At 43.9% G+C, this 22,982-nt stretch overlaps 1 long non-coding RNA gene across 1 annotated transcript in view; it reads left to right on the plus strand.

Annotated features, from left to right (window-relative positions):
• Positions 1–4,768: 4,768 nt before the first annotated feature.
• The window catches only part of LOC126981417 (uncharacterized), an 18,771-nt gene continuing 557 nt past the window's right edge, over positions 4,769–22,982 (plus strand). The window contains exons 1-5 of the long non-coding RNA XR_007733936.1: positions 4,769–4,920; positions 5,646–5,723; positions 8,381–8,522; positions 10,634–10,740; positions 12,107–12,186. This is a non-coding gene — a long non-coding RNA (uncharacterized LOC126981417). The remainder of the gene's footprint in view (positions 4,921–5,645; positions 5,724–8,380; positions 8,523–10,633; positions 10,741–12,106; positions 12,187–22,982) is intronic.

A 22,982-nucleotide genomic window follows, 5' to 3' on the forward strand; every position in this document is an offset into this window, starting at 1 on the left:
GGTGATGATAATGGTGATGTTATAGTGATGGAGGGAGGGATGTGGCAGGTGGTTGGATGAGAGGTGAAGGGGGATGGGGAGGAAGGGGAGGTGAGGGGAAGAGGAGGAAGCGTGGGGGGTGAATGGGGAGAGGGAGGGGATGGGGAGGTGATGAATACATAGGAAGAACAGACACCAGAAGACCTATCAGTCTATGGCGAGGGTGTCTGTATACTACCGCTACCACTAGTAATCTACGTGTGGTTGGACAGGACAGAAAAGATGAAGGGGTGAGAGGTGGAGAGGGGAGATGAGGAGAGGGGTTGAGGGGGGCGAGGGCTGGCTGGACTCTTCCCATTGTGTGGCCCCTCTTGACAGGCTGTGTGTGTGTGTGTGTGTGTGTGTGTGTGTGTGTGTGTGTGTGTGTGTGTGTGTGTGTGTGTGTATTATCTATTAAATCATTGCATTTTTTTTTTTCAATCCATCTTATTCTTACTTTTCTTTCTCGTTCTTCTATTTATTTATTTATTTATTTATATTTGGGTCAAGCCTTTGGTCACCTCAATTACTCGATCGTTCATACGGAATTAAAAAGGATTTGATCGGACACACCTGGCCACGAGAGAGAGAGAGATTGACAGCCTAGGAAAACACACACACACACACACACACACACCTTCCCGGTACCTACCTCTCTCCTTCCTTCCCTCTCCCTCCCCCTCTTCCTCCCTTTCCTCCTCTCCTTCCTCCCTAACCCCCTCCTCCTCTGAGTAAGCAATATATGACTAACGAATGATTATGGCATTGGGTAATCACCTCCCCCCCTTCCCCCCTCTCCTCCCCTCCTTCACCTCTCCCCTTCACTTTCCTTCCCCTTCTCACACGAACCGTTCACAGCCCCTCACTTCCCCCTATACACACACACACACACGCTTGCATTTTTCTCCTTTCATCAACGTTTTTTACATACTCTTTTCCTTCTTCTTCTTCTTCCTCCTTCTCCTCCTCCTCCTCCATCACTTTTAATTCATTCTCTTTACAGTAAGTTCTTTTTCTTCTTACCTGCGTCTCCACACACACACACACACACACACACACACACTTTTTCGTAACAACATTCTCTCCTTTCCGCTCCATTTCCTATACATTCCCTTCCCTCCCTTTTCCTTCCCTTACCTTTCGATTCCCATCCTTCCTTTTCCTTTCCCTTCATCCATTTCTATCCTTCTTTGCCCCATCCCATTCCATCCCTTCCCTTCCCCATCATTTCGCTTTCCTGTCCTTCCCTTCCCTTCTTATCCTTCCGCAGTCCTAGTCCTCCCTTTCCTTCCCTTCCTTTCCCTTCCCATCTCATCCCCTCTCCTCCCCTTCCTTTCGTTCCTTCCTTCCTCTCCTCCTCCCTTCCTCCTTCCTTCTCTTCCTTCCTCCTCCCTCCTTCCTTTCCCTTCCCATCTCATCCCCTCCCCTCCCCTCAGTAAGGAAGGGAAGGGAAGGGATGAGATGCGAAGGGAATAAATTTGAAGATAATGGAATGAGATGCGAAGGGAAGGGAATGGAAGGGAAGGATTGAGATGGGAAGGGAAGGGATGAGCTTTAAAGGGAAGGGAATGGAAGGGAAGGATTGAGATGGGAAGGGGAGAGGAAAAGGATGGGAAGGGATGAAATTTGAAGGGAAGGGAAGGATTGAGATGGGAAGGGGAGAGGAAAAGGATGGGAAGGGATGAAATTTGAAGGGAAGGGAAGGATTGAGATGGGAAGGGGAGAGGAAAAGGATGGGAAGGGATGAAATTCGAAGGGAAGGGAATGGAAGGGAAGGGGAGAGGAAAAGGATGGGAAGGGGTGAAATTTGAAGGGATGAGCTTTGAAGGGAAGGGAAGGATTGAGATGGGAAGGGGAGAGGAAAAGGATGGGAAGGGAAGGATTGAGATGGGAAGGGGAGAGGAAAAAGATGGGAAGGGATGAAATTTGAAAGGAAGGGAAATAAAAAAAGAAACACAAAAAAGGAGCCCCGGTAAGTGGTGCCCCCTGTGAGCAAACACGCCTGGTATGCCATTCATTCAGCAGGGGACGAGGTGAGATTTCAAAGACCAAGTCGTGTTTTTTCGCCGTGCATTCAGGCTATTTCTGGGCGTTCGGGGCGTGGTACAATGCTTTTCCTGTAGCCACAAGGAACGTACAGGTATAGGACGGTACGTGGAGGTGTTTCCATAGCCACAGACAGTATATAAAGCGATAATTCAACGTCGATATTGCCTACTCTCAGCCGCCAAGAAGTCCCTCCCAATGTACCCCGTGAACTCCCGTACGTGTGTTTGGGCCATGTGTGGGCGTTTTGGGTGTGATACATTAGATTTCTAGCACTAATGAGGAAGCTGTAGGGATAATATTGTACGTGGAGGTCTTCTCATGGCCATAAACAGCTCATAAAGGGGTAAATCAGCGTGTATACAGCCTCCCGTCCCGCCAGAAGCCCCGCCCAGCGTACCCTGTGAACTCCCGTGTGTCTGGGCCATGTGTGGGCGTTTTGGGTGTGATACATTAGATTTCTAGCACTAATGAGGAAGCTGTAGGTATAATATTGTACGTGGAGGTCTTCCCATCGCCATAGACAGCTCATAAAAGGATAAATCAGCGTATATACAGCCTCCCGTCCCGCCAGAGGCCCCGCCCAGCGCACCCTGTGAACTCCCGTGTGTTTGAGCTGTGTGTGGGCGTTTGGGCGTGATACATTAGTTTTCCATCACTGTTAAGGAAGCTGCAGGTAAAACATTGTACGTGGTGGCCTTCCCATCGCCATAGACAGCTCATAAAAGGATAAATCAGCGTAAATACCGCCTCCCCTCCCCGCCGCATGCCCCGCCCACCGTCTCCCCGCAGCCAGTCCAATACACTTCCAGTCAGGCCTTCCCAGTACATTGTATCACCCGGCTTCTGGCTGAACACAATCCCACTCACGTCAGTTCCCGTACCCAAGCAAACACTGTGCATGAAGCCTAACTGTTGGTGTAGGTTATACGAGCGGAAAGGATTGATCTGAGCTCCTAAACGTCATTTTATTGTTGTGTCTGAAGGAGTTGTCGTATAGCTGGCATCGCCCTCCCTGGCCCGCTAGATTCAACTAAGGCCCGTTCTCCCTTTTTAGGGGGTAAATCCTTCATCATCAACTAAGGCCGCCTCTCTTTTCCTTCATTTCTTACGTTATAGGCGTGATACATTTGTTCTCCAGCAGTCGTAAGGAAGGTACAGGCATAGGACAGTAGGTGGAGGTCTTCCCATGGCCGTAGACAACTTATAAAGTGATAAATAAACATATATACAGCCAGATCGAATAGGCAGGAAGGGGGGTGGGGTCGCACTCTTCGGCAGGGACAATCTTATAGGTGTTTAATTATGAACAAGTCAGCAATGCTCACTCAGGATGGCGCCTAGCTGTTTCTCAATGCTGATGCTATTTTGAACTCAGCATGCATTAAAGAGTTACTGATTTCAGTCTGTATAGCCACTCTGAGCTCAGCATGGTGGTCTATATATATGACAGTATGATCGTTTTCTTGATATGCTGAGTTCGGAGTTCAACATGGATTTAAGTTAAGATTAGCATATGAGTCAGCATGGCCATAAGTTTAAATCAGCTTGCATAAGATCGAGTCAGCATGGCTATCTCTTTCAATGCTGACTTTTTATAGGCTCAGCATAGGAGTTACACAAGTGAACAATGCCGTCATTGAACTCAACTTACTGCATATATTGTGACCTTTATTTCAAGTCAGCATGCATCATGAAGTCAGCATGTGACCGTAAGTTTAAATCAGCTTGATAGCATAAGATATAGCATTTTAGCATATATCCTTCAACTTAATATCAACTAGAGTAGAAATGCAACGTTTTGGAGTCTTCTGATTAATGTAAAATCACTTAAGTTTAAGGACAGACCACCAAGTCTGGCCCATGGGGTCTGTGTGGTCTGATTTTCTATGTAAATCTATGTAAAGGTTGGAACAATTAGTTTTGAGGTACAACAATGAGTTTTCCTGTTCCAACGTCCACCTTATTAAACATTTCAAAGCCATTACTTACACGGTTTTAGGTTTAATAAAAGAGAAAAAGCGATATAATGACCCGTTTATACAGGAAGAAACGTTGTAACCTATTAATGGCTTTAAGATGTAATTAATACGTGATTCATTCCCCTTCCTCCCTCCCTCCCTCCCTCCCTCTATCTCTCTCTCCCTCTCTCCATGCTTCACTTAAGGGAGACTACTAAGTGTATTAAGAACTCCCTGAAGCCATTATTCCCACATATAAGCTCTTTATATCATATTGTAAGCCCGTCCTGAAGGGTGATAGAATTTTACACTTTCTGCAGTTTCGTTCGCAATGTGTCAAGACCCAGACCCAAATTACAGCAAGAGCAAGAGCAGCAGTGGTGTCGTTTTTCCGTGCGAAATAACTCGTTGAGAGATACCTCATCACACACCAGAAAAACTTATTGATTTGCCTTATTTTGATGTTATTTGTCCACCCGTGATCTTTATAAGGGTTAATATTGCCTGCAAGATAATAATACACCAGACACACGGACCATAGATGCAAGAAATGAGGGAAAATAACGTCTGCTATAATTCTGTCAATAATCAACCCTATTCCTTTGTTATTTAGCCTTCCAGTGATAACAAATGTTTCTCTGATGTTTGTGCCGTGTATTGGAGACGAAATAGGGTCATAGAACGATAGAAATGACACTTAAATATGGAAAAAATGGGAAGGTAAACATGTGAGAGCTATTTCGTGGAAGTTGGCGAAGTTATTCCCTTATGATCACGTGACTGGCCTTCCTCCCTGTGGATTTGCTCCGTTTAGACCCCATTACGAGTCATGTCTATTTTATGTGATTTCCGTGGGATTTAGCCGCTGTAAAGACACGCCATGCAGATCAAAGAGGTGAGAAATGCCTTGTGCTTGTTTTGATATGGGTGATAACGGCGAGAAGTGTGATGAACGTGGTCAAAGGGGATTTAAATGTGGGTTGACCGCGGGGCCTTGAGTAAAGATGGCGGCGCGGGTTGGATTGAGGAAAATATTTGTATATATATTTTTCTCGTAAACTACTGGGTATACCGAGACGGGGCTTGAGATCATGACATATAAGGTCACTATACTTCCTGAGGTCAAGCGGTGATGTGGGGAAAAGGCGGAAAATGTGTGATATATTCAAGATAAGAGGCGGCCATCAGCTTAACGTGAACTTTTATCATCGATACCCAGTAAGCCCTTTGACCTCTACAGAGTGAAGAATTAAGGGGGATTGACCTGATATATGAGGTCAGATGAGGCGTGAATGTCGTAAACAATGAATTAGGTTTAGGGGTGAGCTCACAAAGGCGACCGTGTGACCTTATTTTTGACCTTATTACCGACACTTACGACCTATGATATGAAGAATAAGATGCATTGAGCTCTTACATGAGGTCAAATGGGGCGTGGCTGTCTTAAGTACGTAATAATGGGCATTTAGCGGCCAGGTCCAGCAGGTCAGAAATGGCCCATCGCTGCTACACGGTAGAGCCACAAATTTGGCCCCTCGGGTTAAAAAAAAAAAAAAGACAATGGGAGGTCATTTTATACGGAAATTTCCAACACATAACCTTTTTTTATTGCTATTCCAGAAGTACACCCGATGGCAGGCCGGACCCTATCTCTCCTTCGGGGGCCAAGTTGTGATTTGCTTGGCAGGAGCCGTGGTGGTGAGTAAACTTTTCTGGGTTCCATTTCCTCAGTGAACATTAAGCTGAATAGTAAAAAAAAATTGTATGTTTGTCAGATGGTAAATGTCCACAGAGTTGCCCATCTCACTGTGGTACTTCTCACCCCAACCATGTGTTAGATCTCTTAATTCTATGCATTTTGAATCCCATATACATGCCTCATAAATTGATAGAATCGCTGCTAGTGATTTATGAAAGGTTGGTGTTTTTTTTGCGGGCCGTGATGTTGTGGGCCCCGGGCGTGGAAGCGAGGAACACCTCCACAGAACTAAGTTGCATATACATGTGGGAGGGCGAAGGGGTCAAAGCCCCCCCCGTTAGCTGTTAGGTCGTAGAGTTCGGTTGGGTTAGTTTAAATATGTTCCCCCACCGTAAACCGTCGCGTCGGTGCCACCACAAAATAGCTCGTGGGTCTGCATGTTCTAAAAAAATAAAAAATAACCACGCGGTAGACCTGGTCTCACACGAGTGGGCTAATCGCTAACCTAGCGTACCGTCGCTAACCAAGCGTTTGTAGAAAAGATATATGAAGACCTAGTGATGTTTCATAAAGTAAGTGATGGTGGCACCGACGCCCCGAGCCGGCCGCCAAAAACTCACTAACTTTTCAAAAATCGCTGGCGGCGTTTTTAACAGTTTGCGGCGAACATAATTGGGGTTCAAAATGCATAGAATAATGAGATCTAACCCATGAGAAGTGTGAGAAGTGAGTGTAAGAAGAGACGGGGAACAGAGTATCCCAGTCCCCCCGTGATGCTCTGAGGCGGCTGCAAAAAACTCATTAACTTTTAAAAAAATTGCTAGCAGCGATTCTGTCAATTTGCGAGGCATATATATATATATATATATATATATATATATATATATATATATATATATATATATATATATATATTTATGGGATTCAAAATGCATAGAATTATGAGATGGGCAGCTCTGTGGACATTTATCACCTGTCAGATTAGGTTAGAATTAAGTTAGGCCAGATTTCATTGTTTCCAGGTCAGGATAAGGGTGAAGTATTAACCCTTTATTTATAAGTGTGGAGTATTCACCCTATTCATCCTGGGGGGCTTCATGGTGCAGTGGTTAGCACACTTGGCTCACAACGAAAGAGCCGGATTCGATTCCCAGCGGAGTGGAAAAATTTGGGTGGCTTTTCCGATACCCTCGCCCCTGTCCACCCAGCAGTGAATGGGTACTACCAGGTATTAATCGGGGTTATGTCTTGTTCCCTCTCCTATAATCCCGATGACTCCCGATAAGCGGTCGCCGGTTGACCGGCTGTAAGATTAGGGATTGTCGGCAGACCGCCGGTCGACCCTGAGGACCGTAGACTCAGCTGACCACCGCCGGTCAACTTTAAAATTTTCAAAGATATCGGCGATGCGCCCGGTAGACCGGCGGTGTTGAAAATGTCCTAGTCGACCGGCGGTCAACCGTCGACACCCGCAGCAGACCGGCGGTAGGCCATGAGTGAACACCTGTTTATGATCTGGGGATTAGCAAGGGAGGAAGGAGGAAAACGAGGAGGAACAGGTAGGAGCGAGGGAATGAAGAGAGAGAGGGAGATGAGATAAAGGAGGAAGAGGAGTGGGTGAAAAGAGAGAGAGAGAGAGAGAGAGAGAGAGAGAGAGAGAGAGAGAGAGAGAGGAAGGAGGAACAGGTGGGAGTGAGTGAGGAAGAAAGAGGGAGTGAGGAAGTAAGGAGAGAGGATGGAAAGAGATGAAAGACAGGAGGACCAAGAGAGAGAGAGAGAGAGAGAGAGAGAGAGTTTTAGGCACACCAATGAATTTAGGTTTGAAGCAGTTTATGAGGTAATTTTAAAATATATAAATGCAAAGATAGTGTTTGGTCGTCGATGTGCATGAGGTCTGTCACTGGTAGACCAGCGGTCTGCCACTGGTAGGCTGGTAGTCTACCGTTGACTGACCTGCTGCAGTTGCGGTTGGAGAAATCGAAAATCGTATATGGTCGCCAGTCTACCGCCGGTCTACATGAGCAGACCGGCGGAGCTGCCGATCCCGGATTATTGCCTTTTTTGTCGGCGGTCAGGCCCTGATCGACTTATCGGGAGTTATCGAGGACTATCGGGACCGAGGCCGGGAATGTGTGAGAGCCCCTTAAAAAAACTCTGTATACAGGAGGCTTTTCTCTAGAAGATGGAATTGTTTATAGCATTTCATAGCTGGTGCTGCTGCAAATTACATGTAGAATGTGTTATTACGGAGTGTGATTCTTTAACTTCAACTCGTCAGTTAGTTTTTGTTTTATTGAGTATTCACAAACATATTCAAGTTATGCAATCACTGCTGCATTTAACGGTGTCAACCAAAATGGCCTATCTAATGTATGGCTGAGATACAGCAAATAATACATGTCTGTGATGTCACTCCTGACCGAGCGATCTTGCGCAAAAAAACTCATTTGTCAACTCTTCTCGCTTTCTCGCCAAGCAGCTCGCTGCCAGTGTGGCATTGCTTATAATGTATTAACGTTCTTGCTCCCTGTGTGGCCTAAGGCTAGCTTAGGTTCATTAAAGTTTGGTCAGGTTAGGATGGCTGAGATTGTCTTTTATAAAATAGTTTAGGGTGACACAGTGAGTAATGTATTTTTAAATTTTGAATATTCTTCAGCGGAACACTGGAGGCTGAGTGTGACGCTCTTTGTTGGCCACTATGATGATGATGTGGTTTGGCTACTACCAGCTGAGAGGCCACAGCATGCTTTCCTGAAGACCGGCCAGCAACCCGGACTCTAGAGCAGTGGTTTGCATTGGTAAAAGTGTTATTTCTGCTATAATTGTCTCTTGTTTCTCATACGACTGTCTTCTGTTTCTCATATTCTCTTATTTCTCCTGTAAGTGGTGTGCGGGAAAAACTGTGTAACAAATGTTCTGTGGGTTAGGACTCGCTGGCCTGACAAATATTAACCCAGTAGCTGTGGGGGTCATGTTTCTTAACCCTTTCATTGCGCGCAGTGTGGACGCGACTATCCCCTCAGGCCCAGTTGGGCAGCCCAATTGGGGGTCTCTTTTAACCTCTGTATCTCAAAAACTATTCATCACAGCTGAAAACTAAAAACACCATTGGAAAGAGGAGGTCCAGATCTATAGGAGTCAGTTATGTATGCCTCTCTTGCGGACGTTCAGGGAGTGTTGAATGTTAACACTTACGTGTGTGTGGGATGATCAGCCATATTGAGGAACTGTGGACATTTTTCCTTCAGACTCTGGCAAGGGAGCATTGCCAACTGCAATATTTACAACTATTTGGTCAAAGAATCAGTCAGGTGATCGGTGAAGCTATGCAAAAATGCCGCTATATTGGGCAAGAACATCCACCAGTTACTCATCCGTAGATTTGCCACGCTGGGCTGATATGATTTTCCACCAAATTTAGTGAAGAATCCACTCAATTGGCAATCCTATGTTGTGAGAATTAATGTTGGAACACTCTCATACGCACGAGATGTGAGTGTGGGTGGAGGTCATGGCGTTTAGCAATGAAAGGGTTAATGGTCCCTCTAAGCGAGAAAAATGAGAAAAAATCACCCCTCACACAAAGCACTTAATTATATATATCAAAGCATTTGTGATCAGTTTATGCATCGTCTATTTTTGGGGTTTATATAATGGCACAAATTTGGCCCGTCGCTGCTACCAGGTTAATGTCAAAAAATTTTATTTCAAGTTTCTTCACTATAGTCTATCGATTTTAACTTGAGCCCTTGGGCGTGACTCAGTCGTTGTCTTTCCCTGTAATCCCAAGCCATTCATAACACCATGCAGTCGTATTATGAGTATGTGTATACTCCACAAATAGATAACGTACAGACTAACAGTGAGACAGATCGCAGGTCATGGCTAGATCTGTAAAGAAAGGAGGCTTCCCCGGCCCAAACCACAGGGCTCAAGTTAGAGTCCATGTACTATAGTGACTTTATAAGAACATAAGAACGTAAGGAGTCTGCAAGAGACCGGTTGGGCTATACAAGGCAGCTCCTGTACACTCCACTCCACCTTACCTCACCATCCATGGCTTTAACCTCTTCTTGAATGTATCTACGGTATTGGCACCCACATCATGGCCCCCAAGCCTGTTCCATTCGTCCACCACTCTGTTGGTGAACCAATTCTTGCCTATGTCTTTGTTAAATCTGGATTTGTCCAACTTAAAACCATTGCTACGCATCCTACCCGGCTCTTTTACTATCAAAATCTTATTGACATCCCCTTTATAGAAGCCCTTCATCCATTTATAGACTTCGATCAAGTCTCCTCGCAACCTTCGCATTTCTAGCGAGTGTACATTTAACTGCTTCAGCCTGTCTTCATGAGGCAAAAGCGACAGGCCAAATTTGTGTCTTTATCGTGTAGCAGCGACGGGCCAAATTTGTGCCATGATATAAACCCCCCAAAATAGATGATACATAATCTGATCACAAATGCTTTGATATATATTATGAAATGATTTGTGCGAGGGGTGATTTTTTCTCATTTTTCTCGCTTGGAGGGACCATTAAGAAACATGATCCCTACCACCACCACCGAGTTAATGATAAATATAAATGAATCTCGTTATTGGGGACCAGAAGACAGATTTTGTGTTGGAAGTCCGTAAATATAAGAGGCTGAGTACAACAGTCTGGCAACGTTGGCACTGGCTCAAAGTATAGGCCTGGCTGTATGTATAGTTATGAGGGGAGAGAGAGAGAGGGAGGGGAGAGGAAGAAATGGAGGAAGAAAAATATGTAAAATAACAAATATGAGAGAGATTATCTATTAATTTTCTTTTATTATACAGCCCTTGATAGAGAGAGAGATTTTATATTTTATCCCATGCCATCTTTCCCGGTACAAGACTTTGACAGTGGACACATATTTGCAGGTTGGTGTAGCAGTGCTGGGAGGTGCCATAACACTCCCCTCAACAACAGTCTCTTCACCGACAAGTAATTCTTCACCAACAAGCTTTTCAGCAGCTTGGAGAAATAGGTAAGCTTTCTCTACTCACTTCCCTTCATTGGTGGGTTACCAGAAGACCCCAAAGGGTGAACCCGTTATATTGAGCTGTAAAATGTTCAGTAGCTCACTTAGTAACCAAATGTGTTGTAAAATGTTCACTACCTCTATGAAAAACAAGCAATGCGGCTAGCTTCAGACTGAGGAGAAAGACACCCTCACCCCTCACACAAACCATTTCATAATATATATATATATATATATATATATAGATAGATAGATAGATAGAGAAATATATATATATATATATATTTCTCTATCTATCTATCTATCTATCTATCTATCTATCTATCTATATATATATATATATATATATATATATATATATATATATATATATATATATATATATATATATATATGTAATGTACAAAAATTATGAAACTAAAAGATTCACAAAAACACTGGTTTTATTGATGTTTTTTGGTTTAAACCAGGTGTCAACAAACTGGTGGCCTGGGGATTGATGTTTTTTGTTTTTAAACCAGGGTGTCAAAGTCATGGCCCTTCTTGGAGATATCATGGTGCTTCAATCTTGTCAATGTATTTTCTACCCTTGTTGACCCCCATGACGGCACTTCAGAGTATGAATTGGCCCTCCAAGGGTTTTGAGTTTGACACCCCTGGTTTAAACCACCAACCCTGCTGTACGTAATTAAAATCTTACATATAGTTAAAACCACAATACTGATGAAACTAACAAAGATACACTCAAAAGAAAAAAAATGGTTTTATTAGTTGGTTTAAACCACTGTTTTTTTTTATTGGTTTAAACCATTTGGTTTAAACCATTTGTGGCTTAGTGCAGTACAGTATGTTATATGCATTTGCTCAGTAAGTTTCAGAAAACAATAAGTTTGAATAAGTATTGTGCTACATTTGAATTTACACATAATTTAGCTACCAGTATTTTTCTGTATGCATTGTTGGAAAGGATTTTTTCAAACAATTCATCTGCTGTTTAGTATATATATATATATATATATATATATATATATATATATATATATATATATATATATATATATATATATATATATATATATGTTTGCCACTTCACTAAACAGAAGATAAATTGTTTAAAAAAAAAAAAACAGGAAGGTGTCCCCCCCCCCTCCTCTCTCTCTCTCTCTCTCTCTCTCTCTCTCTCTCTCTCTCTCTCTCTCTCTCTCTCTCTCTCTCTCTCTCTCTCTCTCTCTCTCTCTCTCTCTCTCTCTCTCTCTCTCTCTCTCTCTCTCTCTCTCTCCAATATCTGTCTATTTATATATTTTTACCATGAAAAGAATTTACCACAAAAAATCAATTATCAACTTTATTAATTTCCTTACTTTACTCCTAGAGACAAGAGGAGAAGAGGAAGAAGAAGAAGAGGAAGAGGAAGATGACTTTGAAGACCAGCAGACAGACAGAAAGACATTGGTGAGTGTTGAATCATTCTTTCCATAATACTCTCTCTCCTTCCTTTCTTCTTGTCTCTTGGATAGGTTAGGATCAAAGGCCAGATTATTGAACCTCCTCACTCAAGTTCACATATTTGAGGATATGGTACGGGGCACGCAAGGTTGCAGTATACTGGTGTTGAAGGGTTAACTGTCCTTTGACGTTAAGTTGAAGACTATGACCATTGGCAGAACAAGTACAGAACATTGAAGTAGGATCACTGGGAGCACATTTTTATATACAGTTTTCCACCCAAAATGGACTTTCCTTCTATGATTTAGCAGGCCAGTGGGGGGTCCCTTTTAACCTTTGTATCTCAAAAACTATTCATCACAGCTAAAAACCAAAAACACCATTGGAAAGAGGAGGTACAGATCTATAGGAGTCGGTTATGTATGCCACTCTTGCGAACGTACATGCACGTTCAGGGAGTGTTGAACGTTAACTAACACTCACGTCGGTGCGTGCGGGATGATCAGCCGTATTGAGGGAACTGCGGATATCTCTCCTTCAGACTCTGGCAAGGGAGTATTGCCAACTGCAATATTTACAACTATTTGGTCAAAGAATCAGTCAGGTAATAGGTGAAGCTATGCAAAAATCCCGCTATATTGGGCAAGAACATCCACCAGTTACACGTCCGTAGATTTGCCGCGCTGGGCTGACATGATTTTCCACCATAATTAGTAAAGAACACACTCAATTGGCAATCATATGTTGTGAGCATTAGTGTTGGAACACTCATACATGGGAGATTTGAGTGCGGCTGGAGCTGGCAGCGAGCGTTTAGCGCCACCAGCAAATATGCCTAACGCCCGCTGCAAGCGCTTAGCAATGAAAGGGTTAATGGTCCCTCCAAGCGAGAAAGATGAGGAAAAATCACCCCTCACACAAACCATTTCATAATACATCAAAGCATTTGTGATCAGATTATGTATCATCTATTTTGAGGGGTTCATATCATGGCACAAATTTGGCCGGTCACTGCTACACGGTAAGCCACAAATTTGGCCCATCGCTGCTACACGGTTTAATTATTGCATTCAATTTTACTAGTGACAGAGATTTTGTGAGAGCTTATTACTCCAGAATTTCACTTAATTATGTGAGTCAGAAGCCACAGAAATGTTAGCAGAGTGAATTCAAAGGTAAACACGCACATGCTGTATTGTTCGGCCCGTAAGACGCTGCCTCTTGGAAGACACCCTGATTATGGAATGATATTTTTCACGGTGTAAGAGTGTGAGCAAACCTTGTAGGCTTGGACGTAGCCGACGAGACATTAACCTGGTAGCAGCGACGGGCCAAATTTGTGGCTTTACCGTGTAGCAGCAGTGACGGGCCAAATTTGTGGCTTTACCGTGTAGCAGCGACGGGCCAAATTTGTGCCATGATATAAACCCCCCAAAATAGATGATACATAAACTGATCACAAATGCTTTGATATATACGTATTATGAAATGGTTTGTGTGAGGGGTGATTTTTTCTCATTTTTCTCGCTTAGAGGTACCATTAAGAAACATGATCCCCGCTGCTACTGGGTTAACACCAGCAGACTGTTGGCACCAATCTGCCGAGGCTGAACAGTGGGCTGAGGCAGACTACAGTACCCCAAGGATGGGATAAAGGGACGAGGGCGAGGTGGCTGGCAGACGCTATTGTACTCACTGGAATTGGGTCCGTGGATTTCTCGATATAAAGGGGGGGCTTCGTGGTGCAGTGGTTAGCACACTCAGCTCGCAACTGAGAGAGCCCGGGTTCGATTCCTGGGTGGAGAGGAAAAATTTGAGCGGCTTTTCTGATACCCTACGCCCCTGTCCACCCAGCAGTGAGTGGTAACCAGGTATTAATCGGGGGGGGTTGTGTCCCGTCTCCTGGGGTCTGTTCCCTTCTCCTATAATTCCTTCCCCTTCTGTCTCTCTCCGGCATATGACCACAGATGTTGCACTGCCCACTAAACAAAACTTTCCAACTTTCTCGATGTAAGTGTGTCCTTTATATCCAAAATACAAATAAGTGTTTAATTTGCACATTTTTTTCACTTATACGTGATATTTTATGGAGTGTCCACCAGATGTCGCACGCAACTGGACTCACATGGCCACACACCTGAGCTCAGTTCTTCCCGCGCGCCACTTGAACAACAATACAGTACCCACGCTGCCACGCTACTCAACAATAGGGGTGGGCAGGTATCGGTACTAACGGTACCAGCTATATGGTACGGTACCAGTATCAGACTGCTCAGTACCGGTACCAATACTAGCCAGTCGCTCATGGTGTCCCTCATTTCTTCCTCACTCGAGTGAGGCTGAGACTGAGTGCCTGAGTGGATATTCTCTCTCTCTCTCTCTCTCTCTCTCTCTCTCTCTCTCTCTCTCTCTCTCTCTCTCTCTCTCTCAATCTCTTGCAGGTGGATAAAAACATCAAAATAAGGCAATTCTATGTAATTAATGTAAGTAATAATGTAATTCTATGTAATTCTCTCTCTCTCTCTCTCTCTCTCTCTCTCTCTCTCTCTCTCTCTCTCTCTCTCTCTCTCTCTCTCTCTCCACTGAAGGAAGTGAATATTTATTTTTCGATAAAAAAATTACCTCTTGTTTGATTTACATTGTTTTTGATTTACACAATGACCTCTTCAAGGACACAATACTCGCGTCAATCGTGTTAGCTGTACCTGTAAGACGTAAGCATAGAGGTTATATCATACAAGAGGCTGAATTGAAAAGCTGTGTAAGGCCACCTCCTACAACATTCACCCTGGAGGACACATGGATAGGGCATTTTTTATGGGGGAAAAGTGCGTCTTAAAAGTCGTTAAAATACAGTACACCGGGTATTCAATATATGTGAGCTCAGTTATATTCGACTAACCTTAATGAGTCAAGTACAGGTAACACGATTGACGCGAGTATTGTGTCCTTGAAGAGGTCATTGTGTAAATCAAAAACAATGTAAATCAAACAAGAGGTAGGTTTTTATCGAAAACTAAATATTCACTTCATTCAGTGGAGAGAGAGAGAGAGAGAGAGAGAGAGAGAGAGAGAGAAAATCCATATCACCGAGATATCCACTCAGGCACTCAGTCTCATCCTGTTGTTGTTGTTGTTGTTGAGCAGCGTGGGTACTGTATTGTTGTTCAAGTGGCGCGCGGGAAGAACTGAGCTCAGCTGTGTGGCCGTGTGAGTCCAGTTGCGTGAGACATCTGGTGGACACTCCAGAAAATATCACGTATAAGTGAAAAAAATGTGTAAATTAAACATTTATTTGGATTTTGGACCCAGCGTTATTTAAAAAACTCACAAACAAAACTCGCGTCAATCGAGAGTTACCCGTATTCATTTTATGCGAGAAAAATTCGCTCATATGCGAACATCGGCGCTGGTGCGACTGGTTGGTGAGGTATGGTGACACACTAGAGGGTGCAGATAATGCTTTCCCGCATTTTCCTCGCCTATAATTAACCTTTTCCTGTCTCTGATCCTAAAGTTAATCCTCAGGGGTGGGTTTCATCATAGTGCTCTCCCAAGCGTGGTGACGTCACGCACAGTTGGGAGAATTTCTTGGGCGTGTTTCATCACCGCGCCACAAGCACTTCCAAGTAGGGGTGGGGGCGGTCTTGGGAGTAACCAGCGTTGCCAATCTTCCGCGTTGCTTTGACGTCTAATATGTCTTCAATTAACCTAAATTACACTTCTTATATATAATTATGGAATTATAAATATAAACAATTGATATTTAGTTGAAATACAGCGATAGTATCTTCAATGTAAGGAACATGTGCACGTATTTTTTTTCCGTCTGCATCTTCAACGGCACCACGGTGTAAACAAACATTTAGTGAGTCGTGAGTAGACCCTGGCCACCTCGCCACCATGGCCCGCAGCTTGTACTGTGCATCAAATAACACTTGCACATTGATGCTGTGGTAGTTCTTGCGGTTGATGTACACTTCTTCATGCTCATGTGGGGCCACTATTCTTACGTGGGTGCCATCAACAGCACCCACCACACCGGGAAAACCAGCAATTTCGGCAAACTCTGCCTTCATTCTCTGCTGCTCCCCCCGGTTTAAAAGGAAGCCCATGAACCGCCTCATATTCTCTTGTGTCATGAGAGCATCCACGGTCTGGGTGATGATTCTGCTGACTGTGGCCCGGGAAACTCCAAAGTCATCTGCGCTGCACTGCTGCATTTTCTCGGTGGCGAGGTATCGCAGAGTCAACGCCACTTTCAGCTCCGCTGTGACCGCACGGCTCCTCTCAGTCCTGTTGCCAATCACGTGTCGCACCAAGTCAGTGACGAACAACAGGCCAGCACGATCCACCCTGTACCTCTTCTTGAACTCGGTGTCATCGTACTCGTTAACCCTCTCGCGCACGATGACGCGTTTTGCGTCATCAAAGTAAAAGGTCCTGGCGCACGATGACGAAGCAACACGTCATAAAAGTAAAAAAAATTATTAAAAATTAAATTTTCGGTGAAAGTGCGTAAAATTTGGAGTGTCATTTGTTGGGATAAGTTTCTTAGAGGTAACATATGGCAACCTTTCTAAGGAACGTAAATGAGGAACGTGGAGCGATTTTTTGTTGTTAGCCTACTCTGACGGGAGAGGAAAAAATACAGTTTTCTTGGTGTAACTCAGGAACTAATAGGCGTATGAAGATTTTGAGGATACCATAAGAATCCTCACTAAATTCCGCTTCGAAACATATATTCGGCTAAAAAAGTTGGCCCACAAAATTTCGAGATAGCAAATGGGGAAGAGTTGGTACTTAGGATTTATTGTCTACAATACTCTATACGGAGACTTGAAACGAGTGTCTATTGTTTATATATATTTTTCCTCTATTTTTATTTGCGCATGTTCTAGTATCTTACTGTGCGCGAGAGGGTTAAAGATGTCCCTTCTCGGGCGAAAATTCCTTGGTCGGTGCTGGCGGGGTTGTTCACGGGCTGCCATGTTTACAGTCTGACGCTTGGAACCTTCCTTGGGAGCGCTTGGGAGACCCTTACGGCCTCCCAAGGCGGCGAGCGAGATAGGCAGAGTTCCAAGGCTTGGGAGCTTTCGTGAAACATGCCCAAGGTTTCTCGCATGCTTGGGACTCCATGAGCACACTTCCAAGGACTTGGGAACTTTGATGAAACCCACCCCTGGTACCTAATTATCAGCATGTATCGTAGACTTTGGGTGTGTCTCCCCGGAAGCAATCAATGTGCTTTATTGTTGCTTTAGTGCTTTATTATTCTGAAACGGTGCCGAAATAAATAGTTAGAGGGTTCTAAAACGGGTCGTGGAACATAACCCCCTATAATTAATGGGATGATAAGTTCGATATGTGAATTCACATTATGCAAGCTTTTTGCAGAACATAACCCTCGCATATAACGAATACCATGTGGTATACTTTGATGTAACTGTAGAATGTTTCCTGGGTCGTATATGAACAAAAACCTCACACTGGGCTACTGTTTAATCCCACTCCCCTGGCTTGAGACATTAGAACAGTCCCTCAGCAAGTTTGAACCCCTCTGGTGGGCTGATGTTAACCCGTAGCAGCGACGGGCCAAATTTGTGGCTTCACCGTGTAGCAGCAACGGCCATTTTATATGCGTCACCGTAGCAACGGGCCAAATTTGTGGCTTCACCGTGTAGCAACAACGATAAATTTGTGGCTTCACCGTGTAGCGACTGGCAAAATTTGTGGCTTCACCGTTTAGCAGCGACGGGCCAGATTTGTGGCTTCACCGTGTAGCAGCGACGGGCCAAATTTGTGCCATGATATAAACCCCCCAAAGTAAATAAAACATAATCTGATCACAAATGCTTTGATATATATTATGAAATGGTTTGTGTGAGGGGTGATTTTTTCTCATTTTTCTCACTTAGAGGGACCATTAACCCATACAGTGTGGTCTTTTGTCATAGATAGAGTTTTCTGCATCTCAAAGCTAACCATGTCATACCAGGAAAGGGAAATTTATTTTAATTTTTTAGAGCCTATGTTCTTTCCATTATAAACACTTCTCACTACCCTATTGCATGAGTAATGTATTATTACTTCTTTGCATCACAAAAAAATAACAGTAATTATAAGTACAAGAAAATGGTTGGGTCAGGCAGCACTGCTCGCTTCAAGGCCGTCTGTACTACAACCGTAGTTCTCAAAGCTCAACATAATACCGAGGGCTTCGTGGTGCAGTGGTTAACACACTCGGCTCACAACCGAGAGAGCCCGGGTTCGATTCCCGGGCAGAGTGGAAAAATTTGGGTGGCTTTTCCGATACCCTACACCCCTGTCCACCCAGCAGTGTACCAGGTATTAATTGGGGGATGTGTCCCATCTCCTGGGATCTGTTCCATTCTCCTGTAAGTCCTTCCCCTTCTGTCTCTCTCCGGCATATGACCACAGATGTTGCGCCACCTAAACAAAACTTTCCCTGTTGCCTTCCCCTATAATTTCTTCCCCTTCTGTCTCTCTCCGGCATATGACCACAGATGATGCGCTGCCCACTAAACCAAACTTTCCAACTTCAACATAATACTGTGATGCTTCCGACTCTCAGTTTTCATTTCCAATTACTCTGAAGCGTAATTTACAATTCCTTATGCCTTACTGATTATAGAATCGAGGAGTAATTACCTAGAAGAAAGTAACTTACCTTCTTGTATAATGATTTTTGTTGGAATGCAGACAAATTTACAGAAAGGCTCTTTAACATCCATTTAAAACTACCAAGACTTGTCAAATTATTGCTCTTCACTGTCAATGAACAATGTTACATACACAAACAAAAATAAAGGGCGCATAAGCCCTCAAAAGAGCTTGCGTATATATACGTACTAAACACTGCCCTAAGAGGTACGTATATGCATGTACTAAACACTGTACGGGTTAAGAATCGTGATCCTCGCTGCTACAGGGTTAAAAGTCGCTAAAATACAGTACTTTGATGTGACTGTTGAATGTTTCCTGGGTCATATATGAACAAAAACCTCACACTGGGCTACTGTTTAATCCCACTCCCCTGGCTTGAGACATTAGAACAGTCCCTCAGCAAGTTTGAACCCCTCTGGTGGGCTGATGTTAAGTGTGTGCATCAGTATGAGAACCTTAAACATTCCACCAGTTGACGCAGGAATGCCTCCCCCTCCTCCCTTCCCTACCCTACCCTACCCTCAAGTTTTCTTCTCTCTCCTCCCCTGCTTAAATCTCTCTCCCCAATCCTCCCTCCCTCCCTCCCTGCTGAAACATCTCTTCCCCCTTCCTCGCCTGCTGGAATCTCTCTCTCCAGACTGTTCTGTTTTCCCCTCCCCTTTCCTCCCTGCTGATATTTCTCTCCATACTGTTCTCCCCTCCCTCCCTCCTTGCTGACACCTCTTCCCCCCTTCTCTCCCCTGCTTAAATCTCTCTCCCCTTCTTCCCTTCCACTAAAATCCCTCTTACATTTTCTCCCTCTCGGCAACAGCTTTCTCCCTCTCCGTTCCATCCTTCTTGCCTCTTAAACAAGGCGTCACAGTGCGGGGCGGCGTTAACATGAGCCCAATCAGAGTGGGATGGACGCAGGAGAGGTTTGAATTTAATCTGGGTTTTGATGACACAATATTAACTATATCCTCGGATTGGTATTAAATGACACTTTCCCTTCTCACGTCAACTATGTACCGTATTTCTGAAGGTCAAAGAGGGGGCAATCGGGTTCTAATGAGTGTTTCTTCATGTTCAGGGTACAGAGGAAGGGTCACACTACCACCAGGTCATAAAACTATACTCCTGGAAATGTCAAAGACTCCTAGGAAAGCCTTACCAAATATGTGTTTCTTTAGGTTCAGGGTACAGAGGAAGGGTCAAACTACCACCAGGGTCATAAAACTACCCCTGGAAATACCCAAACTCCTACGAAAGCCTTGCCAAATATGTTTTTTTAGGTTCATGGTACAGAGGAAGGGTCACACTACCACCAGGTCATAAAACTATACTCCTGGAAATGTCAAAGACTCCTAGGAAAGCCTTGCCAAATATGTGTTTCTTTAGGTTCAGGGTACAGAGGAAGGGTCACACTACCACCAGGGTCATAAAACTACCCCTGGAAATACCCAAACTCCTATGAAAGCCTTGCCAAATATGTTTTTTTAGGTTCATGGTACAGAGGAAGGGTCAAACTACCACCAGGGTCATAAAACTACCCCTGGAAATGCCCCAAACTCCTACGAAAGCCTTGCCAAATATGTTTCTTTAGGTTCAGGGTACAGAAGAATGATCAAACTACCACAAGTGTCCTAAAACTATCCCTGGAAATGCCCCAAACTCCTACGAAAGCCTTGCCAAATATGTTTCTTTAGGTTCATGGTACAGAGGAAGGGTCACACTACCACCAGGGTCATAAAACTACCCCCTGGAAATGCCCTAAACTCCCTTGAAAGCCTTGTCAAATGTGTGTTTCTCTAGGTTCACGGTACAGAAGAATGGTCACACTACCACCAGGGCCATAAAACTACCCCTGGAGATGACCAAAACTCCTATGAAAGCTTTGCCAAATGTGTGTTTCTTTAGGTTCATGGTACAGAGGAAGGGTCACACTACCACCTGTGTCTTAAAACTACCCCTGGACATACCCTACACACACTCGCCACTCCATTCAGTCACCAAGAGGGTACTTTCATGAGTCCAAAGTACCTTGATTCACTTCCTTTATAGTTCTTATCAAAAGTTAGCCTGTTCTCACGCCAAGCATCTGCTAGTTAAGTCTTTCTCCTTGGGTGCACCTTCTGAAAGCCCCGGTCCATGTTCAGATGTTTCCGTACAGTGCCACTTTTCATATCAAAAGTTACCCTGTTCTCACGCCAAGCATCTTTCTTTCTCTTTAAACATGATATTATTGTACCGTGTGGGGACCCAGCCTCCTGGTATTGAAGGGAAGTGTGCTGTATAGGTTACATATATGCGGTTACGGGTATGTGGTACCTAACATTGGGACCTGTTTGGGTGAGCTACGAGTGCTGATCTTTACTCTCTATCTCCAGAGTCTGTGTAGTCCACTGTAAGTCAGATTATACTGCTTACTGTACGAGGAATTACCTTCTGAATAAAGCCTGTATTCTTGAACTTCATGACACCGCAGTTTGCTTGTTTGAAAAGCTGTTATGACTGTTTCCCAAAGCCACAGAGAAGGCTAACCGGGTTTTCATGGGTGGTTTAACCGTTCATCGTGCAGAGGGAGTGTAACCCTTCTACTGTACCAAGAACCTCAAACATTGTATTGGTTGTATTAGTGTCGTATTCAAAAACATTTTGTCCCCTGAGTGAGGTCAACTGACAGGGCTTTCATAGGAGTTGTGGGCATTTCCAGGGGTAGTTTTATAACCCTGGTTGTAGCAAGACCTTTCCTCTTTACCATGAACCTATAAAACAAGTCAAAAGAACTCAATTCATCTCCTTTACGGCCTTTGGAAGTAGCTGATGTGAGGAGCGGAAATGTCCGAGGCTCACATTCTTGAAAAAGCCATCCCGAGAGACTTGTATTTAAGGCTTCCGTAGGAGGTTTGGGCATTTCCAGGGGTAGTTTTATGACCCTGGTGATAGATTAACCCTTCCTATGTACCATGAACCTTCAAAACCACTCAATTAGAACCCGATTGATCTCCTTTTTGGCATCTGACAGTCACATTCTTAAAAAATATTGTTCCAAGTGCACACATTTGACAGGCTTTTGTAGGAGTTGTGAGAATTTCCAGGGGCAGTTTGATGACCCAGGTGGTAGTTTTAACTTTCTCCTTACCGTGAATCTTAAAACAAGACTCGTGAGAACTTGATTGATCTCCTTATTGACCTTTGCAAGTAGCTGACATAAGGGGCGGAAGGGTCTGCTTCATAGATCTTAGGAAGGGAAGTTTGAGACGTACCTTGAATCGGCTCCTTGACGACAGTAGACTCCACGGCTGGCGTTCCTTCCTCAAATTCCAGACTTTCCTCCTCTGTGATGTACCTTTCTCTCTCTCAGTTCTAATCATTCCTTCTTTATTTAGTTTTATTTATATATATATCCTCATCTGTTTTACTTCCCTTTACTTACCGTAATCTCTCTCTTCTCCGCCTCCTCCTCCTCTCATACGTACATCCTTCTCGGTAAATCCTTTTCACTATCGTATATATAGAGTTCCATTATTTACTTGTTTCCCTTCCTCCTCATCTCTTAACATATAAACGAGGCTTCCGGCAGAGAAATCCTAAGGCACGACCTATTGTTACGTATATTAGAGTACGGTAACACACTGAGAACAGATTACGAGACTTCCAGCCCTCTGTACATTCTATACAAGGTTTATTTTCCCTTGCAAGTTACTATATCTTGTTCTTCCTTTCCCCCCTTGCTAACTAGAACATAATTATTGCCATATTGCTCTTGTCATGATGTATGTTACGAGGGAAAGTGACCCTCCGTCTGCCCCATAAAAGTTGAGCTTCCATTTTCATTCGTCCCTCGTTCATCCTTGGAGGGGTAGTCTGTCTGTCTGTCTTTCCCAGTGCAAATTAGAGTTAAATTGCTGTTAAAATACTAATTGCAAGGGGAAAGAGACCCTTCGTACGCTTTACACAAGGGTCGCCATTCCTAATGTCACCTCACTTCTCTGCTGTACGCCTCAAATGTTTTAGTCTGTGATATGTTATCTGCTTTCTCTTTGTCTAAGGTATTTATGTCATAGTAATAATCTCATGTCTGTCTTATTTTCTTCTTGTTTCCACGTCTTTTATTTCATATGTTCTTATTGTCT

This window comes from Eriocheir sinensis, chromosome 48 (assembly GCF_024679095.1).
Source record: "Eriocheir sinensis breed Jianghai 21 chromosome 48, ASM2467909v1, whole genome shotgun sequence".
NCBI classification, from domain to species: Eukaryota; Metazoa; Arthropoda; class Malacostraca; order Decapoda; family Varunidae; genus Eriocheir; species Eriocheir sinensis.